The following is a 15267-nucleotide window of genomic DNA, read 5'->3' on the forward strand; positions in this document are numbered from 1 at the left end:
TTAGGGGGGTCGGCTTATACTCGGGTCGGCTTATACTCGAGTATATACGGTACTCGTTACTCGAGATTTCTCGAGCATGCTCGGAGGTCCTCCGAGTATTTTTTAGTGCTCGGAGATTTAGTTTTTCTTGCCGCAGCTGAATGATTTACATCTGTTAGCCAGCATAAGTGCATGTGGGGATTCCCTAGCAACCAGGCAACCCCCACATGTACTTATGCTGGCTAACAGATGTAAATCATTCAGCTGCGGCAAGAAAAACTAAATCTCCGAGCACTAAAAAATACTCGGAGGACCCCCGAGCATGCTCGAGAAATCTCAAGTAACGAGTATATTCGATCATCACTAGTAAAAATAAAAAAATCATTTTTTTTCACAAAAATTATTGGCCCCGATTTTTTTTCTCCCAAGGGTAACAGGGGAAATTGGACCCCAAAGGTTCTTGTGCAATTTGTCCTGAGTACGCTGATACCCCATATGTGGGGGTAAACCACTGTTTGGGTGCATGGCAGAACTTGGAAGGGAAGGAGCGCCATTTGACTTTTCAATGCAAAATTGTCTGGAATTGAGATAGGACGCCATGTCGTGTTTGGAGAGCCCCTGATCTGCCTAAACAGTGGAAACCCCCCACAAGTGACCACATTTTGGAAACTAGACCACTTATCTAGACGTGTGGTGAGCACTTTGAACCCCCAAGTGCTTCACAGAAGTTTATAATGTAGAGCCGTGAAAATTAAAAAAATCATTTTTTTTCCCACAAAAATGATCTTTTCGCACCCAATTTTTTATTTTCCCAAGGATATCCAGAGAAATTAGACCAAAAAAGTTGTGCAATTTGTCCGGAGTACACTGATACCCCATATGTGAGGGAGGACCACTGTTTGGGTACATGGTAGAGCTCGGAAGGAGCACCATTTTGGAATGCAGACTTTGATGGAATGGTCTGCGAGCGTCATGTTGCATTTGCAGAGCCCCTGATGTACCTGAACAGTAGAAACCCCCATAAGTGACCCCATATTGGAAACTAGATGCCCCAAGGAACTTATCTAGATGTGTTGTGTAAACTTTGAACCCCCAAGTGTTTCACTAAAGTTTATAGCGCAAAGCTGTGAAAATAGAAAATCTTTTTTTTTCCACAAAAATGATTTTTTAGCCCCTATTTTGTATTTTCCCAAGGGTAACAGGAGAAATTGGACCCCAGAAGTTGTTGTCCAATTTGTCTTGAGTACGCTGATACCCCATATGTGGGAGTAAAACACTGTTTGGGTGCACGTCGGGGCTCGGAAGGGAAGAAGTGGCGTTTTGGAATGCAGACTTTGATGGAATGGTCTGCGTGCGTCACCTTGTGTTTGCAGAGCCCCTGATGTGCCTAAACGGTGGAAACCCCCCACAAGTGACCACATTTTGGAAACTAGACCACTTATCTATGTGTGGTGAGCACTTTGAACCCCCAAGTGCTTCACAGAAGTTTATAATGTAGAGCCGTGAAAATTAAAAAATCAGCACCTGTGGAGGTAATTGCTGTGGCTCGGCAGGGCCACGAAGTTTGCTGTGGATCGGGGGGTCCACGAAGCTGACAAGCGTCTGGCTGTAACTCGGCAGGGTTACGAAGTCTTGCTGTGGATCGGCGGGTCCATGAAGTCTGCGGTGGAGCCGTGCAGAGCCTTGTGGAGAATAGCTGCAGTTGCAGCAAGAGGTTCTGCAGCAGCCAGAGTCCCAGGGAATGGTAGTTTCCCAAAAGGGGGCGGAGTGTCCCAAAGGGCTGCTGCAGACGGACTGTGATCGGCAGCTTGAGGTGCCGGCGGTTTGTGACTGCAGCAGGAGCTGTGGCAGTACCAGCAGGACCTAGTGAGGTGTCAAAAATACATTGCTGGTCCAGGTCATGCAGACTCTTAAAGGGCAAGTGCAAGCCCAGAGACATATTGGTGTACTGTGCGAACTGGGGCCTGAGAGTACTGTGGGGAAGTCCACGGGGTGTACCCCAGGGAAGGGGTGGTGTCCCTAAAAGGGGTGGAGTCATTAAAGGAGCGGTAACCCGAACAGGGATGGTTGCCCAAAAAGGGGTGGAATCCCAAAAGGGGCGGTAACCCAAAAAGGGATGGTTGTCCAAAAGGGGGCAGTAACCCGAACAGGGGTAGTTGCCCAAAAAGGGGTGGAGTCCCGGGGAATGGTAGTTTCCCAAAAGGGGGCGGAGTGTCCCAAAGGGCTGCTGCAGACAGACTGTTGCCCGGGGCAAATGAATTGTGTGTGTCCAGTCTGCTATGTGAGCCTCACAAGAAGGGCAAGTCCTCCCAGCACCAGAGATGTAAAGGGCGCAAAGAAGTTGAACCAGTTGCCGCTGGTGAATAAAGAAATAAAGGAACAACAGTGTCTTGTTCTTTTGTTCAAGATGTGAATTCTCTTCCAGACTGTACAAGAAAGATAGATGCGTTCATGTTGCCCCTAGCAACCTTTAGGTTGGAGTCGGATGACCAGCCAGTTAATGGCGCTGTAGGAGAAGAAAACCTGGAGAGCGCTGGTGGAGTGACAATCCTTAGAGGTAATGAGTAACTGACCTGTTGTAGACCTACGTTTGTGGTGACAGAGAGGGGTAAAATAGCAGAGTGTGGTGAAGGCTCCATAGTACCTGATACGGAGGAGCTGGGATACCCGGATACCCAAGAGAAGGCTGAAGATGCCACTGCTGAGTCCCAAGTGAAGACTGAGGGTGCAGAAGTGGAGCAGGTCACCAAAGAAGTGGGACCTGAAGTAGATACTTCCTCATGTGATGAAAGCTCTACCAATCAAGAGGATGGAGGAAGCAAGCTAAGGAGGGTCCAGGAGACTGTAGAAGCCCGGTTGAAGCAAGAGGAGCTTCGGAGACAGGCTGCTGAATGCCGAGTGGGTGCCTTAGAGAAAGAGGTGTCTGAGCTCAGAGGTCGCCTGGCAGAAAAGCAGTCAATGAATAACGCAGCCTGGGAGAAGATGGAGCAACAGGTGTCTATCCTGGCCAAACATGTGGAAGCTGGTGACATTCAAAGGAAGTTGGCTCTGAAAGCTGAACAAGATATTTGTCTAATGACGGCAGGAGAGAAAGAGACTTCTCTGTTTAAATGCTTGCTAGACGTTCCTGAAGACCTGAGAGAGGCATGTACCAGGAAGTCTATGCTTGAAGGGTTCAAGAAGGTTGTGGGGGCATGCAAGGTGAACTGGACCCCAGAAACTAGTCAGTTAGTGATACTGTTCACAACTGATGTCACAGCGAAGAGAGTAGCTATTCTGAGTGATATGCACTTGAGATATGTGCGTACAAATTGGATGGTCCAATTGAGGAATGAAGACACTGCTAGGCGGCTGGAGCATATGAGGAAAGCTCGGGAAGCTGTAATGCAGGTGCCTATTCTTATGGTAAAAAGAGTCATTGGAAGGAATGGTCAAGCCATGCAAGAGATGGTGGATAAGTCTGGAGTGGTGAGGTTGAGAATACCAGGTGTCCACGAAGACCAGTTACTGCGGGAAATTGGTATGGTTCCCTTCTTCGTTGTGGGAACAGAGGAAAGTCTTGGAAATGTACAAACTCTGCTGGAGTACCGTGTGGCATATCTAAGGGAGATAGAACAGTTAAGGCTTGAAAGACGGTGCATTACAGGACTGCTGCGCCCAATTGATGAAAGATGGCAGCCACCTTCAACCCAAGGAAAAGGGAACAGAAGGGGCTGTATCTCCTTCGTCAGGGGGTCACGTCAGGGGGTGACGAAGGACATACATCCGAAACGCGCGTCGTGCGCTCGCAGGTTCAGGACTCAGCCTACCCCCCAGGTATATACAAGATATATGGTTGTGATATCTTACTTCTGGTGTATGATCACATGCTGTTTGGCCTGTATATAGGTCTGTGCACTTGGGCACTTTAAACAATTGTGTTTATGTTTTATAATTACTCTTTATCATGCACTTTTTGGCACCCTTTGCACAGTGCTGTTGAGCCTTTTGTACGTATATTTTTTTACACATATATTGTTTTATTATATTTTAAAATATATGTAAATTTTTATACACATGTTTTTTTATGGACTCATTGCACCTTATATGATATTTTATGCACTTTATGATATGCACAACTAGATAGAAAAAGAAAACATTATTTCTCTATTATCGGGGGTGTGACAAAACACTCCGGGATCGCCTTTGCTGGGGTCAAATGTCACGTGGTTTGTGCATTGAATTTCTGAGGCGTATAGCAGGTTTCCAAGTAGGCTGACCTCAGGTCAGATTTATTAAAGTGAAAGCAACACAGAAAAACAAAACATAAAAATAAATCCTAGCCTGTCCGGCACTAACTAAACAAACACGTTGCTAACTTAACAACTGGGGGGGCTTCTCCCACCCAGCTAACATCACACAATTCTTGAGCAGAGCTCTCACTCACGTTTGTCTCACACAGACAGGCAATCTGTGTGCCCCAGGCAGACGCTGGAAACCCCCAGCTGGTCATCTTTTATTCCTGCAATCATTAACCCATTAGCACCCTGAAGATACTGAGTGGCCTAATTCACATAGGACAAACACCTGGGCGAGATATACCTGCCTCCAACTACCACACCAGCATGAGTCTTACAGGGGCTATTCAGCTGAGTATCAGTATTATCTTATGTCATCCTGTTCTTGCGGAATTTTTTATTATTTTTTTAATATTTTCATGAAATCATTGCCATTTGTTATAAATAAAGGCCTATTTTTAACTATTCCCGTGCTCATAGACTTTCTGGTTATATCTTGCTCCATGGTGTTTTGGTATCACAGTACTGATGGGGCAGAGTCATGCTATGAACACTGTTACTTTGTTTTGCCATGCTATGAAGGCTGTTACTTTATGTTTTGTGCCACTGGGGTTTATGGAGTTATAAAACCCAGCTGAACTTTTGAAGAAATACAGTCTTGCTGTGTGTTATATCGCTACCAAGCGAGTATTCCCCAACCCGTTTGTCAGTGCTATCTCACAGTACTCTGAGCATTAATTGCCTCCATAAATGTTCTATTGGATTCAGGTCATGTGATTGGCTCTGGCAGCTTTTTTTTTTTCTTTCTCTGAAACCAATTGAAAGTTTCCTTGGCTGTGTCTTTGGGATCTTTGCCTTGCTGAAATGTCCACCCTTGGGTCATCTTCATCATCCTGGTTGCTAGCAGCAGATTTTTATCAAGAATGTCTAGGTACTTTTGTTTATTCATCCTTCCTTCAAGTATATGAAGTTTTCCAGTGTTGTATGAAAGATAGGACCACATCATGATGTTCTCACCTCCAAACTTCACTGTTGGTATGATGTTTTGGGAGAGATATGCAGTGCCCTTTGACCTCCAAACATGGTGTGTATTATGGCATCCATAGAGTTATATTTTGGTCTCATCTGACCAGACTATATTTTCCCAGTATTTCACAGACTTGTCTAAATGTTGTTGAGCAAACTTTGAACACACTTGAACATGCTTTTTGTTCAACAGTGGAACCTTGTGTGGTGATTGGCCATACAGGCCATGGAAGTTGAGTGCCTTACAAATGTTTCAATGAAAACAAAAAGTGCTTGCTAATTTCAGGTTTTCTGTAGCTCTCCACAGGTGGTCCTTGAACTTGGACAACTCTTCTGGTAATTATTTTCATTCCTGTGTCTGAAATCTTGTGGGGAGCACCTGGACAAGACCAGTTTACGGTGAAATGATGTTCTTTCACTTCTGGATTATGGCTCCAACAGCGCTCACTGGAACCTTCAGTAGTTTAGAAGTTCATCTGTAACCAATGCCCAGGGCCAGTTTTAGACAAAGTGGGGCCCTGGGTAAAAGTTTAAAGTGGGGCCCCAAATGCTCACATATTGCACCATCACACAGAAACATTTTGGTTCTTTTTATGTGAGCTGAGTTCAGGTCATTAAACGAGCGTGATCAACAATATAAAAGTCATTGAACGCTTGTTCCAGAGTCTCTTTACACTGGCAAAGGAACGATGATGGGCACAGATAGCCCTCGACACAGTATAATGATGCAGGTCCCATAAAGCAGGGGTCCCCAACTCCAGTCCTCAAGGCCCACCAACATGTCATGTTTTCAGGATTTCCTTAGTCTTGCCCAGGTAATAATTGCATCACCTGTGCAATGCAAAGGAAATCCTGAAAACATGACCTGTTGGTGGGCCTTGAGGACTGGAGTTGGGGACCTCTGCCATAAAGTATAATGCATTCCCCTTGGTCCCTGATAGAGTGTAATACATACTCTGAGGGGTCTAATGCAGCAGCCACCCTCAGAGTATACTGCAGCCCCCCTCATAGAGGATACTGCAGCTCCCCTCACAGTAACTGCAGCCCCCTCAGAGTATATTGCAACCCCCCTCATATAGTATAATGCAGCCCCATTATAGAGTATAATGTAGCCCCCTCAGAGTTTACTGTGGTCTCCTCATAGAGCAGAATGCAGCCCCCTCAGAGTATAATGCAGCCCCACACACAGTATAATGCAGCCCCCTACACACAGTATAATTCCTCCCCACACAAGCACACACACAGTATAGTGCAGCCCCCACACACAGTATAATGCAGGCCCCCAAACACAGTATAATGCAGCCCCCACACACACACAAGATAATGCAACACCCTCACACACAGTATAATGCAGCCTCCACACACAGTGTAATGCAGCCCCCCGACACAGTGTAATGCAGCCCCCCACACAGTATAATGCAACTCCCCACACACAGTATAACACAGCCGCTTTCCCACACACAGTAGAATGCAGCCCCCACACACAGTATAATGAAGGCCCCCATGCATAATATAATGCAGCCACACAGTATAATTCAGCCCTCCACACACAGTATAATGCATCCCCCACACACGTCATATAATGCAGCCCCCCACACGCAGTGTAGTGCAGCTCCCCCACACAATATAGTGCAGCCCCCCCACACACAGTATAGTGCAGCCCCACCACACACACACACAGTATAGTGCACACACACACAGTATAATGCAGCATATACAGAATAGTGCATCCCAAACACACACACACACACACTATAATGAATACACACACAATACTTACCTTTCCTCCTTGTTCCCCTGCTGCTCTGGCTTCTGCAGAGCATCTTATTATCTCCACTGCTGGCACACGCTGAGTCAGAGGCAGAGGGGGAGTGATGGGAGAAGGAGCATCATCTAACATGCTCTCCTCTATCTCTGCTTTCAACTGTATTGACATCAATGTCAATAAGTTGAATGCGTGATGCGGGGAGGGGGGGGGAGGTGCCGGGCCCCTCTTACTCACGGGCCCCATACTGGCCACGTGGTGTGCCGGTATTAGAGGCACGCCACTTGGCTAGGCAGCTGCCTAGTCTGCCTGCCCCTAACACCGGCCCTGCCAACGCCATCAGTATGTTTTGCAACAATAAGTTTGCAAAGGTTGTGAGACAGCTCACTGGTTTTACCCATCATGAGATGTTTCTTGTGTGGCATCTTGGTAATGAAACACTTATTTATAGGACATCAGTTAAACCAGGTGATATTAATTTTTACTAAGTAGCAGGATTGCTTTCTAATTACTGAAATATTTCAGCTGATATCATAACTTTCCATGGCTTTTTACACCTCTCTTTTTTCATATGTTCAATACTTTTTCCCTGTGTCATTTCTCATTAATACATTGATTTATTTGCCTGTGTGGATTGGATAGATTGTTACTGATGTCTGGCAAGAATTTCATTTTAATACCACCTTTAAGGTACCGTCACACTCAGCAACTTTCCAACGATCACGACCAGCGATACGACCTGGCCGTGATCGTTGGAAAGTCCTTGTGTGGTCGCTGGAGAGCTGTCACACAGACAGCTCTCCAGCGACCAACGATGCCGAAGTCCCCGGGTAACCAGGGTAAACATCGGGTTACTAAGCGCAGGGCCGCGCTTAGTAACCCGATGTTTACCCTGGCTACCATTGTAAATGTAAAAAAAAACAACAAAAAAACACATACATTCCGGTGCCTGTCAGGTCCCCGGCGTCCGCTTCCCTGCACTCCTCCTGTATCCTGTGTAAGCGCCGGCCATAAAGCAGAGCAGTGACGTCACCGCTGTGCTCTGCTTTACGGCCGGCCGATGCTGACACAGGATGCAGGAGGAGTGCAGGGAAGCGGACGCCGGGGGACGTGACAGACACCGGAATGTGAGTATGTGGTTTTTTTTTTACATTTACAATGGTAGCCGTGACCTATCAGGGGGACTGTTAACTTGACAGATTCCATCTTGAACTACTCGTGCAATATGGATGTCTGTCTTTGGTATCTCTGACCAGTATTCTGATGTCACATCGTCCACTGGGAATCTGTTCAACTTTTTCTCTGGGTATTCCAACTCCTCTAATACTAGATAATATTTTTATGGATAGGAAATACTTTTTTTTTTCCTTGACCCGAGACCGCTGAACATTTTTCCTGGACTGTCCGGGAAGTTTACCCTCCTCTACATCCATGGTTCTCCGTACCGCTATAAGGAGTGCTTCCATGCTCTCTGAGTAAAAAGTAATATTTCTTCTGTTGGGAGGTCTCAGGGTCCAGAGCTAGCTCGCCTTCCTCCAGAAGTTTTTCCGGAATGGACATCTCGTCCTGAGAGTCATTGTCCATGTCACGGGGTCCTTTTCCGATACTACACAATCAACAGAGTGAGGGAAGTGTGAACAATCCCAAAACCTTTATTATAGGGAAAACTAAAAGTTCCATAAACAAATCCACCGCACTGAGGATACAATAGTCCAGAACACAAATGCAGTTCAGTAACAGGATAAAATGTCCAAGGAGATGAGAGTCCAATAATCCAGGAGACAGAGGATAAAAAATCCATACGCTTCCCTTTCTCTCTGACGTGCTCTGTTCACACCATCCTCGCCACACAGGAACTGACTTCCCAGCTCCTGTCCTCTCCAGCCCCCTCCTTATGTCCAGGGGTAGTCAGACAGGTTGGGGTGGTTTTCAGGCCTCCCAGACTTGACAAAGGTGCCTCGGGGATTAAGGCACTACAGGGGTCATCAAGAGGCATAGATACAGTCAGGCTGCAGACAGTAAAGGTACCGTCACACTAAACGATATCGCTAGCGATCCGTGACGTTGCAGCGTCCTGGCTAGCGATATCGTTCAGTTTGACACACAGCAGCGATCAGAATCCTGCTGTGATGTCGTTGGTCGCTGCAGAAAGTCCAGCACTTTATTTCGTCGCTGGACTTCCTGCTGACATCGCTGAATCGGTGTGTGTGACGCCGATTCAGCGATGTCTTCGCTGGTAACCAGGGTAAACATCGGGTTACTAAGCGCAGGGCTGCGCTTAGTAACCCGATGTTTACCCTGGTTACCAGCGTAAAAGTAAAAAACAAACACTACATACTTACCTTCCGCTGTCTGTCCCTCGGCGCTCTGCTTCTCTGCCCTGTGTAAGCACAGCGGCCGGAAAGCAGAGCGGTGACGTCACCGCTGTGCTTTCCGGCCGCTGTGCTTACACAGGGCAGAGAAGCAGAACGCCGAGGGACAGACAGCGGAAGGTAAGTATGTAGTGTTTTTTTTTTTTTTTTACTTTTACGCTGGTAACCAGGGTAAACATCGGGTTACTAAGCGCGGCCCTGCGCTTAGTAACCCGATGTTTACCCTGGTTACCGGCATAGTTGGTCGCTGGAGAGCTGTCTGTGTGACAGCTCTCCAGCGACCAAACAGCGACGCTGCAGCGATCCGGATCGTTGTCGGTATCGCTGCAGCGTCGCTTAGTGTGACGGTACCTTAACCCCTTCACGACATGCGCCGTACTAGTACTGTGCATGCCGTGTCACCCCCTTTGATGTGGGCTCCGGCGGTGAGCCCACATCAAAGTCGCGACATGTCAGCTGTTTTGTACAGCTGACATGTGCGCGCAATAGCGGCGGGTGAAATCACTATTCACCCGCCGCTATTAACCTGTTAAATGCCGCTGTCAAACACAGACAGCGGCATTTAACTACCGCATCCGGCCAGGCGGCCGGATATGACGTCATCACCGACCCCCGTCACATGATCGGGGGTCGGCGATGCATCAGGAAGGTAACCATAGAGGTCCTTGAGACCTCTATGGTTACTGATGCAGGCCTGCTGTGAGCGCCCCCCTGTGGTCGGCGCTCACAGCGCACCTGCATTTCAGCTACATAGCAGCGATCTGATGATCGTTGCTATGTAGCAGAGCCGATCAGGCTATGCCAGCTTCTAGCCTCCCATGGAGGCTATTGAAGCATGGCACAAGTAAAAAAAAAATGTTTTTAAAAATATGAAAAAAATATAAAAAATATAAAAGTTTAAATCACCCCCTTTCGCCCCATCCTAAATAAAACAATAAAAAAAAAAATCAAACATACACATATTTGGTATCGCCGTGTTCAGAATCGCCCGATCTATCAATTAAAAAAAAGCATTAACCTGATCGCTAAACGGCGTAGCGAGAAAAAAATCCGAAACGCCAGAATTACGTTTTTTTGGTGGCCGCGACATTGCATTAAAATGCAATTACGGGCGATCAAAAGAACGTATCTGCGCAAAAATGGTATCATTAAAAACATCAGCTCGGCACGCAAAAAATAAGCCCTCACCCGACTCTAGATCACGAAAAATGGAGACGCTACGGGTATCGGAAAATGGAATTTTTTTTTTTTTTAGCAAAGTTTGGAATTTTTTTTCACCACTTAGATAAAAAATAACCTAGTCATGTTAGGTGTCTATGAACTCGTACTGACCTGGGGAATCATAATGGCAGGTCAGTTTTAGCATTTAGTGAACCTAGCAAAAAAGCCAAACAAAAAACAAGTGTGGGATTGCACTTTTTTTGCAATTTCACCGCACTTGGAATTTTTTTCCCGTTTTCTAGTAAAAGACATGGTAAAACCAATGGTGTCGTTCAAAAGTACAACTTGTCCCGCAAAAAATAAGCCCTCACATGACCATATTGACGGAAAAATAAAAAAGTTATGGCTCAGGGAAGGAGGGAAGTGAAAAACGAAAACGCAAAAATGAAAAAGGGCCGCGACTTGAAGGGGTTAAAAGTACCGTTACACTAAACGATTTACCAACGATCACGACCAGCGATACGACCTGGCCGTGATCGTTGGTAAGTAATTTTGTGGTCACTGGCTAGCTGTCACACAGACAGCTCTCTCCAGCGACCAACGATCCGGGGAAAGACTTCGGCATCGTTAAAACTGTCTTCAACGATGCCGAAGTCCCCGGGTAACCAGGGTAAACATCGGGTTACTAAGTGCAGGGCCGCGCTTAGTAACCCGATATTTACCCTGGTTACCATTGTAAAAGTAAAAAAAAAAAAAAAAACAGTACATACTCACATTCTGATGTCTGTCACGTCCTCCGGCGTCAGCTTCCCGCACTGACTGTGTCAGCGCCGGCCGTAAAGCAGAGCACAGCGGTGACGTCACCGCTGTGCTCTGCTTTACGGCCGGCGCTGACAGTCAGTGCAGGGAAGCTGACGGCGGAAGACGTGACAGACATCGGAATGTGAGTATGTACTGTTTTTTTTTACTTTTACAATGGTAACCAGGGTAAATATCGGGTTACTAAGCGCGGCCCTGCGCTTAGTAACACGATATTTACCCTGGTTATAAGTGAACACATCGCTGGATCGGCGTCACACACAGCGGTGACAGCGGGTGATCAGCGACCAAAAAAAGGTCCTGATCATTCCCCAACGACCAACAATCTCCCAGCAGGGGCCTGATCGGTGGTCGCTATCACACATAACGAGATAGTTAGCGGGATCGTTGCTACGTCACAAAAAGCGTGACGTTGCAACGATATCGTTAACGAAATCGTTATGTGTGAAGGTACCTTAAGTGAGCTAATTCAATTATCAGCCTTTGGAAGGTAATTGAGACTCTAGACAATATGGGGAATACACAAAATGATGCAGGGCAACAAGAAAACACTATGAAAATCAGTAAAGTATAAATATACACAAAATGATACCCACATAACATATCACACCATCACAGTCCCCTTCCGCTTCCAGGCTAATTTTCCTTTTATTAGTCACTGGGGAAATAATTGGGGAAGGTGTGGGCTGGAAAAATGATAATTACTTACCGGTAATTTGATTTTCCAGAGCCATGATAGCACCGCACATGAGAGATGGTATCCGCCCCCAGGAAGAGGAAACCTGTAGCAGAGATAAAAGAAGGGGGCAGCACCTCTCTCCTCAGTTTGTTTCAGAGTATGCAAGGAAAACGCCAAATTAGTTCACCTATATGTTATTTTTACAAGGTCACTCTTATACAACTTCTTTTATGTTTAGTAAAGATTTTTTGTGTGTGTATGTGTGTGTATCACACAATCATCACCAAGATAGGGTGGGAACTAATGCGGTGCTGTCCTGGCTTTGGAAAATCAAATTACCGGTAAGTAATTATCATTTTTTCCCTTCCCCATGACAGCACCGCACATGAGAGGAAGAATTAGAAGAGACTCCTAAGGTGGGACAACAGCAGATAACACCTTTCTACCGAAAGCTAGATTTGAGAGCCCTAGATCTAGCCTGTAGTGGCGGAAGAAGGTGGAGGGTGAAGACCATACTGCTGCTCTGCAAATCTGTTCTATAAAAGGCATTCGCCCTTTCAGCCCAGGATGTGGCTATGGCCCTTGTAGAGTGAACCGCTACAGTGGGGGAGTCTGATCTGAAGAGGAGTAAGAAAGAGAAATAGCCATACGAAGCCGCTGTGCGATAGTCAATTTGAAAGCTTTTTTCCCCTTGTTTGTCCCCTGGAAGGAGACAAAAAGGGCTGACGACTGATTTGCTCTAAATGAGGGCAAAATTATTTCCTGGTCCCTGTGGAATTTTGAGTTGACCTTCGGGAGGAAGGCCGGGTCCGTTCTCATAATTGATCTGCCCTCCAGAAAGGTAGTATATTGGGGATTTACAGAAATGGCTTGCGGCTCACAGATACGTCGAGCTGACGTCAGGGCAACCAGGAGCACTGTTTTTAAAGTTAAAGCCTTCTCCGATATAGAAGTAAGAGGCTCGAAAGGAGAAGTTAAGGCATTTAAAACTAAATTTAGATCCCGGGGAGCCACCTTAGGTAACGGTTTGGGGGTCTGGCTGCAAATGAGGCTCGCATAAACCGATAGACCCAAGGGTGATCTGCAAGTTTTTGGTCAAACAATGCACCCAGGGCAGATACTTGTACTTTTAGGGTGTTAGTAGATAAACTTCTTTCCAGCCATCGTTGAAGGAATTCCAGTATTTATTTTACCGGCACTTCCTGACTCGTATTGGACAACTGTTGTCCCAAAAATTCCAGGAGTTTTTCCCATATCTTTTGATACTTGTCTGATGTTATTTTCTTTCTGCTGGCGAGCAGAGTGTCCACTAAAGGGTTTGAGAAACCTCTTGCTAGTAACAGTCCATTCTCAAATTCCAGGCGGTGAGATGGAGTCGGTGCACTTGAGGATATAGCACTGGGCCCTGGTGTAGGAGATTCGGGATGTCCGGAAGGATCCATGGGTCCAATATAGACATGCGTCTGAGCCATGTGAATCATGCCCTTTTTGGCCAAAAGGGCGTTACAAGGATTATCCGCGCCTTGTCCTCTCGAATCTTCTTTAGGACTATCGGAATCAATGGAATTGGAGGAAATGCATACCCCAGATGAAACCTCCATTGGCACAGTAGTGCATCTACTCCTTCCGGGTGTTCTTTTGGATTGAGGTACTAGAATGTTTTCCTCCTGATTTTTTCTTGTGGCAAACAGATCTACTTCTGGCGTTCCCCAGATGGCACAGATTTTTCCAAATACCTCCTGGTTCAGAGATCACTCTCCCTGGCGTACTACATGACGACTTAAGAAGTCCACCATGAGATTTTCCGTTCCTCTCAAGTGCCTTCCTGATAGGGATAAAAGGTTGCTTTCTGCCCATGAGTCGCCCTACCAGGGCCGTGGGGTACTCAGTACCGGGTCCGGTCTTAAAGGGGATGTCACGGTGGCTGCGACCCGGTCCGTGACCCTGGGCGCCCAATTAAAGGGGAAAGGTCTTTTAAGGGGTATTATGAATAAAGCTTATTGTTCGTAATGCCACCTGTGGTATTTGGTCAGTAAGGACCGACACTGCTTAAAGGGGTCCTCTGGGGTGATGGTATGTAGCAAGATGGTGACGCTTCCTACAGGTGAAGCGGGGTCCCCAGGGCTTCCCAAGTGTAGGGCACCGATGGTGTGGTGGTGTCACAATACTAGTGGATACAACTGGACACCAGTGGCTAGGTCAAAGAGACTGCAGACACAATGGTTTAAACAAGCAATATTGTATTTGTGATTTAAATGCAATATAGCATATAAGTCCAGATAAATCTTTAGCCAATCCAATAAACGATAGCAGCAGAGCTGATACTCTGCGATACAGCATGCAAAGTCACTGAGCAATGAGTGCACAAGAATGTCCAGCACTGACACAATCTCTTGCAGAGCTGAGGAACACACAAGCTGGCTGGAGTTCTTACTTCACCACAGGTGTGGTTAGGCAGAAGTTTCTGAAGTCAGGTGTTCAGCAATCACTCGGTCAGCAGGCAGGGATCCAGACGTGCAGGTTGGCAGAGGACTCCGCCATTAGGAAAGGACCAACAGGGATCGTAAGTCCAAGCTTGAGACTGCAGAGGAACAAGGTCCAAAACATAAAACACAAGCAATGAAACAACAGGTGCTGGCTTTATGTACAGCTTTGGCAGGAAAAAAAATGGCCGACATAAAACATCAAGATCCATGTTAACTGAGGGCAAGTCGTAGAACAAAAGAGAAACAGATTCCAGGACTAGTTACGGACATTACTCCCACCTCGAGAATGGCCTCTGGACGACCCCAAACCAGGTTTGCCAGGGTACCTTTGATGGAACTGCTCAATCGGTCGGGAGGCGTTAATATTATCCACGGGTTCCCAGGAATTCTCCTCTGCAAAATAGCCTTGCCATTTAATCAAGTACTGCAATCGATTTCTGCAGATTCTTGAATCCAGAATCCTCTCAATGATGAACTGCTCTTGACCATCCACAAGAACGGGATCGGGAGGAGGAGATGAACGTCCTGGAAAAGGATTTGCTACTACAGCCTTTAGTAGGGAAGTATGAAAGACAGGATGTATCTTCATTGTTATTGGGAGTTTTAAGCGACATGCAACAGCACCTACCAGATCACTGATCCTATAAGGAGCGATGCACTTCTGTCCCAACTTAGGGGAATGGATCTTCATCTTTAAATTTTT

The sequence above is a fragment of the Ranitomeya imitator genome, chromosome 4 (assembly GCF_032444005.1).
Source record: "Ranitomeya imitator isolate aRanImi1 chromosome 4, aRanImi1.pri, whole genome shotgun sequence".
NCBI lineage: Eukaryota > Metazoa > Chordata > Amphibia > Anura > Dendrobatidae > Ranitomeya > Ranitomeya imitator.